This window comes from Taudactylus pleione, unplaced genomic scaffold, assembly GCF_031769625.1.
Source record: "Taudactylus pleione unplaced genomic scaffold, aTauple2 ptg001666l, whole genome shotgun sequence".
Taxonomy (NCBI): domain Eukaryota; kingdom Metazoa; phylum Chordata; class Amphibia; order Anura; family Myobatrachidae; genus Taudactylus; species Taudactylus pleione.
In genome coordinates this window covers 357,501-362,500 of record NW_028286063.1, presented here as the reverse complement: position 1 = coordinate 362,500, position 5,000 = coordinate 357,501, and the positions used below count along the sequence as shown (strand labels likewise).

General features: G+C 37.5%; 3 non-coding genes and 16 pseudogenes across 3 annotated transcripts; all 19 read right to left on the bottom strand.

The window, feature by feature from the left end:
* The window catches only part of LOC148440983 (5S ribosomal RNA), a 119-nt pseudogene extending 11 nt beyond the window's left edge, over window positions 1-108 (bottom strand).
* Window positions 109-224: 116 nt separating this feature from the next.
* Window positions 225-343, bottom strand: LOC148440982 (5S ribosomal RNA). Its single transcript, XR_015876102.1, has one exon. It is a non-coding gene; the product is annotated as a 5S ribosomal RNA (ribosomal RNA).
* Window positions 344-459: 116 nt separating this feature from the next.
* Window positions 460-578, bottom strand: LOC148440981 (5S ribosomal RNA). The gene has a single exon (XR_015875997.1). It is a non-coding gene; the product is annotated as a 5S ribosomal RNA (ribosomal RNA).
* Window positions 579-693: 115 nt separating this feature from the next.
* Window positions 694-812, bottom strand: LOC148440980 (5S ribosomal RNA; annotated as a pseudogene).
* Window positions 813-928: 116 nt separating this feature from the next.
* Window positions 929-1,047, bottom strand: LOC148440979 (5S ribosomal RNA). The gene has a single exon (XR_015876097.1). It is a non-coding gene; the product is annotated as a 5S ribosomal RNA (ribosomal RNA).
* Window positions 1,048-1,163: 116 nt separating this feature from the next.
* Window positions 1,164-1,282, bottom strand: LOC148440978 (5S ribosomal RNA; annotated as a pseudogene).
* Window positions 1,283-1,399: 117 nt separating this feature from the next.
* On the bottom strand, window positions 1,400-1,518 carry LOC148440977 (5S ribosomal RNA; annotated as a pseudogene).
* Window positions 1,519-1,869: 351 nt separating this feature from the next.
* LOC148440976 (5S ribosomal RNA) lies at window positions 1,870-1,988 on the bottom strand (annotated as a pseudogene).
* A 116-nt stretch (window positions 1,989-2,104) lies between these two features.
* LOC148440975 (5S ribosomal RNA) lies at window positions 2,105-2,223 on the bottom strand (annotated as a pseudogene).
* A 116-nt stretch (window positions 2,224-2,339) lies between these two features.
* On the bottom strand, window positions 2,340-2,458 carry LOC148440974 (5S ribosomal RNA; annotated as a pseudogene).
* Window positions 2,459-2,573: 115 nt separating this feature from the next.
* Window positions 2,574-2,692, bottom strand: LOC148440973 (5S ribosomal RNA; annotated as a pseudogene).
* A 116-nt stretch (window positions 2,693-2,808) lies between these two features.
* LOC148440972 (5S ribosomal RNA) lies at window positions 2,809-2,927 on the bottom strand (annotated as a pseudogene).
* A 346-nt stretch (window positions 2,928-3,273) lies between these two features.
* Window positions 3,274-3,392, bottom strand: LOC148440971 (5S ribosomal RNA; annotated as a pseudogene).
* Window positions 3,393-3,508: 116 nt separating this feature from the next.
* LOC148440970 (5S ribosomal RNA) lies at window positions 3,509-3,627 on the bottom strand (annotated as a pseudogene).
* A 116-nt stretch (window positions 3,628-3,743) lies between these two features.
* Window positions 3,744-3,862, bottom strand: LOC148440969 (5S ribosomal RNA; annotated as a pseudogene).
* Window positions 3,863-3,978: 116 nt separating this feature from the next.
* On the bottom strand, window positions 3,979-4,097 carry LOC148440968 (5S ribosomal RNA; annotated as a pseudogene).
* A 111-nt stretch (window positions 4,098-4,208) lies between these two features.
* LOC148440967 (5S ribosomal RNA) lies at window positions 4,209-4,327 on the bottom strand (annotated as a pseudogene).
* A 350-nt stretch (window positions 4,328-4,677) lies between these two features.
* LOC148440966 (5S ribosomal RNA) lies at window positions 4,678-4,796 on the bottom strand (annotated as a pseudogene).
* A 116-nt stretch (window positions 4,797-4,912) lies between these two features.
* Window positions 4,913-5,000, bottom strand: part of LOC148440965 (5S ribosomal RNA) — a 119-nt pseudogene continuing 31 nt past the window's right edge.

The window sequence follows — 5,000 nt, the reverse complement described above, 5'->3', positions numbered from 1 at the left end:
CCTGGGATTCCTAGGTAGTCTCCCATCCAAGTACAAACCAGTCCCAACACTGCATAGCTTCCAAGATCAGATGAGATTGGGCATGTCCAGTGTGGTTTGGCTGTAGGTGCTCAAAACCATTAACTTTAGACCTCTTTTACTTCTTAACTCAAGTAAATTCATTGATAAGTTGAAAAAATTAAATGTAAAATGTAATAGAAAAGAATGTTATGGCAGTATAAAATTACCTACAGCACCTGGTATTCCCAGGTGGTCTCCCATCCAAGTACTAACCAGGCCCAACACTGCATAGTTTCCAAGATCAGAAGAGATTGGGCATGTCCAGTGTGGTTTGGCTGTAGGTGCCCAAAAGCATTAAATTTATACCGCTATTACTTCTTAACTCAAGTAAATTCATTGATAAGTTGAAAAAATTAAATGTAAAATGTAATAGAAAAGAACATTATGGCAGTATAAAATTACCTACAGCACCTGGTATTCCCAGGTGGTCTCCCATCCAAGTACTAACCAGGCCCAACACTGCATAGCTTCCAAGATCAGACGAGATTGGGCATGTCCAGTGTGGTTTGGCTGTAGGTGCTCAAAAACATTAACTTTAGACCTCTTTTACTTCTTAACTCAAGTAAATTCAATGATAAGTTGTAAAATTAAATGTAAAATATAATAGAAAAGAATGTTATGGCAGTATAAAATTACCTACAGCTCCTGGTATTCCCAGGTGGTCTCCCATCCAAGTACTAACCATGCCCAACACTGCATAGCTTCCAAGATCAGACAAGATTGGGCATGTCCAGTGTGGTTTGGCTGTAGGTGCGCAAAAGCATTAACTTTAGACCTCTATTACTTCTTAACTCAAGTAAATTCATTAATAAGTTGAAAAAATTAAATGTAAAATGTAATAGAAAAGAATGTTATGGCAGTATAAAATTACCTACAGCACCTGGTATTCCCAGGTGGTCTCCCATCCAAGTACTAACCAGGCCCAACACTGCATAGCTTCCAAGATCAGATGAGATTGGGCATGTCCAGTATGGTTTGGCTGTAGGTGCTCAAAAACATTAACTTTAGACCTCTTTTACTTCTTAACTCAAGTAAATTCATTGATACGTTGAAAAAATTAAATGTAAAATGTTCTAGAAAAGAATGTTATGGCAGTATAAAATTAGCTACAGCACCTGGTATTCCCAGGTGGTCTCCCATCCAAGTACAAACCAGGCCAAACACTGCATAGCTTCCAAGATCAGATGAGATTGGGCATGTCCAGTGTGGTTTGACTGTAGGTGTTCAAAAACATTAACTTTAGACATCTTTTACTTCTTAACTCAAGTAAATTCATTGATAAGTTGAAAAAATTAAATGTAAAATTTAATAGAAAAAGAATGTTATGGCTATATAAAATTACCTACAGCACCAGGGATTCCTAGGTGGTCTCCCATCCAAGTACTATCCAAGCCCAACACTGCATAACTTCCAATATCAGACGAGATTGGGCATGTCCAGTGTGGTTTGGCTGTAGGTGCTCAAAACCATTAACTTTAGACCTCTTTTACTTCTTAACTCAAGTAAATTCATTGATAAGTTGAAAAAATTAAATTTAAAATGTAATAGAAAAGAATGTTATGGCAGTATAAAATTACCTACAGCACCTGGGATAACTAGGTGATCTCCTATCCAAGTACTAAACAGTTCCATCACTGCATAGCTTCCAAGATCAGATGAGATTGGGCATGTCCAGTATGGTTTGGCTGTAGGTGCTCAAAAACATTAACTTTAGACCTCTTTTACTTCTTAACTCAAGTAAATTCATTGATACGTTGAAAAAATTAAATGTAAAATGTTCTAGAAAAGAATGTTATGGCAGTATAAAATTAGCTACAGCACCTGGTATTCCCAGGTGGTCTCCCATCCAAGTACAAACCAGGCCAAACACTGCATAGCTTCCAATATCAGACGAGATTGGGCATGTCCAGTGTGGTTTGGCTGTAGGTGCTCAAAAACATTAACTTTAGACCTCTTTTACTTCTTCACTCAAGTAAATTCATTGATAAGTTGAAAAAATTAAATGTAAAATGTAATAGAAAAGAATGTTATGGCTGCATAAAATTACCTACAGCACCTGGTATTCCCAGGTGGTCTCCCATCCAAGTACTAACCAGACCCAACACTGCATAGCTTCCAAGATCAGACGAGATTGGGCATGTCCAGTGTGGTTTGGCTGTAGGTGCTCAAAAACACTAACTTTAGACCTCTATTACTTCTTAACTCAAGTAAATTCATTGATAAGTTGAAAAAATTAAATTTAAAATGTAATAGAAAAGAATGTTATGGCAGTATAAAATTACCTACAGCACCTGGTAATCCCTGGTGGTCTACCATCCAAGTACTAACCACGCCCAACACTGCATAGCTTCCAAGTTCAGACGAGATTGGGCATGTCCAGTGTGGTTTGGCTGTAGGTGCTCAAAAACCTTAACTTTAGATCTCTTTTACTTCTTAACTCAAGTAAATTCAATGATAAGTTGAAAAATGAAATGTAAAATGTAATAGAAAAGAATGTTATGGCAGTATAAAATTACCTACAGCATCTGGTATTCCCAGGTGGTCTCCCATCCAAGTACTAACCAGGCCCAACACTGCATAGCTTCCAAGATCAGACAAGATTGGGCATGTCCAGTGTGGTTTGGCTGTAGGTGCTCAAAACCATTAACTTTAGACCTCTTTTACTTCTTAACTCAAGTAAATTCATTGATAAGTTGAAAAAATTAAATGTAAAATGTAATAGAAAAGAATGTTATGGCAGTATAAAATTACCTACAGCACCTGGTATTGCCAGGTGGTCTCCCATCCAAGTACTAACCAGGCCCAACACTGCATAGTTTCCAAGATCAGACGAGATTGGGCATGTCCAGTGTGGTTTGGCTGTAGGTACTCAAAGAAATTAACTTTAGACCTCTTTTACTTCTTTACTCAAGTAAATTCATTGATAAGTTGAAAAAATTAAATGTAAAATGTAATAGACTGTTATGGCAGTATAAAATTACCTACAGCACGTGGGATTCCTAGGTGGTCTCCCATCCAAATACTAACCAGGCCCAACCCTGCAGAGCTTCCGAGATCAGACGAGATTGGGCATGTCCACTGTGGTTTGGCTGTAGGTGCTCAAAAACATTAACTTTAGACCTCTTTTACTTCTTTACTCAAGTAAATTCACTGATAAGTTTAAAAAATTAAATGTAAAATGTAATAGAAAAGAATGTTATGGCAGTATAAAATTACCTACAGAACCTGGGATTCCTAGGTAGTCTCCCATCCAAGTACAAACCAGTCCCAACACTGCATAGCTTCCAAGATCAGATGAGATTGGGCATGTCCAGTGTGGTTTGGCTGTATGTGCTCAAAAACATTAACTTTAGACCTCTATTACTTCTTAACTCAAGTAAATTCATTGATAAGTTGAAAAAATTAAATGTAAAATGTAATAGAAAAGAATGTTATGGCAGTATAAAATTACCTACAGCTCCTGGTATTCCCGGGTGGCCTCCCATCCAAGCACTAACCAGGCCCAACACTGCATAGCTTCCAAGATCAGACGAGATTGGGAATGTCCAGTGTGGTTTGGCTGTAGGTGCTCAAAAACATTAACTTTAGACCTCTTTTACTTCTTTACTCAAGTAAATTCATTGATAAGTTGAAAAAATTAAATTTAAAATGTAATAGAAAAGAATGTTATGGCAGTATAAAATTACCTACAGCACCTGGTAATCCCTGGTGGTCTACCATCCAAGTACTAACCACGACCAACACTGCATAGCTTCCAAGTTCAGACGAGATTGGGCATGTCCAGTGTGGTTTGGCTGTAGGTGCTCAAAAACATTATCTTTAGACCTCTTTTACTTCTTAACTCAAGTAAATTCATAGATAAGTTGAAAAAATTAAATGTAAAATGTAATAGAAAAGAATGTTATGGCAGTATAAAATTACCTACAGCTCATGGTATTCCCAGGTGGTCTCCCATCCAAGTACTAACCAGGCCCAACACTGCATAGCTTCCAATATCAGACGAGATTGGGCATGTCCAGTGTGGTTTGGCTGTAAGTACTCAAAGAAATTAACTTTAGACCTCTTTTACTTCTTTACTCAAGTAAATTCATTGATAAGTTGAAAAAATTAAATGTAAAATGTAATAGACTGTTATGGCAGTATAAAATTACCTTCAGCACCTGGGATTCCTAGGTGGTCTCCCATCCAAATACTAACCAGGCCCAACACTGCAGAGCTTCCAAGATCAGACAAGATTGGGCATGTCCACTGTGGTTTGGCTGTAGGTGCTCAAAAACATTAACTTTAGACCTCTTTTACTTCTTTACTCAAGTAAATTCACTGATAAGTTGAAAAAATTAAATGTAAAATGTAATAGAAAAGAATGTTATGGCAGTATAAAATTACCTACTGCAGCTGGTTTCCCCAGGTGGTCTCCCATCCAAGTACTGACCATGCCCAACACTGCATAGCTACCAAGATAAGACGAGATGGGGCATGTCCAGTGTGGATTGGCTGTAGGTGCTCAAAAGTATTAACTTTAGACCTCTTTTACTTCTTAACTCAAGTAAATTCAATGATAAGTTGAAAAATTAAAAGTAAAATGTAATAGAAAAGAATGTTATGGCAGTATAAAATTACCTACAGCTCCTGGTATTCCCGGGTGGTCTCCCATCCAAGTACTAACCAGGCCCAACACTGCATAGCTTCCAAGATCAGACAAGAGTGGGCATGTCCAGTGTGGTTTGGCTGTAGGTGCTCAAAAACATTAACTTTAGACCTCTTTTACTTCTTAACTCAAGTAAATTCATTGATAAGTTGAAAAAATTAAATTTAAAATGTAATAGAAAAGAATGTTATGGCAGTATAAAATTACCTACAGCACCTGTTATTCCCAGGTGGTCTCCCATCCAAGTACTAACCAGGCCCAACACTGCATAGCTTCCAAGATCAGACGAGAT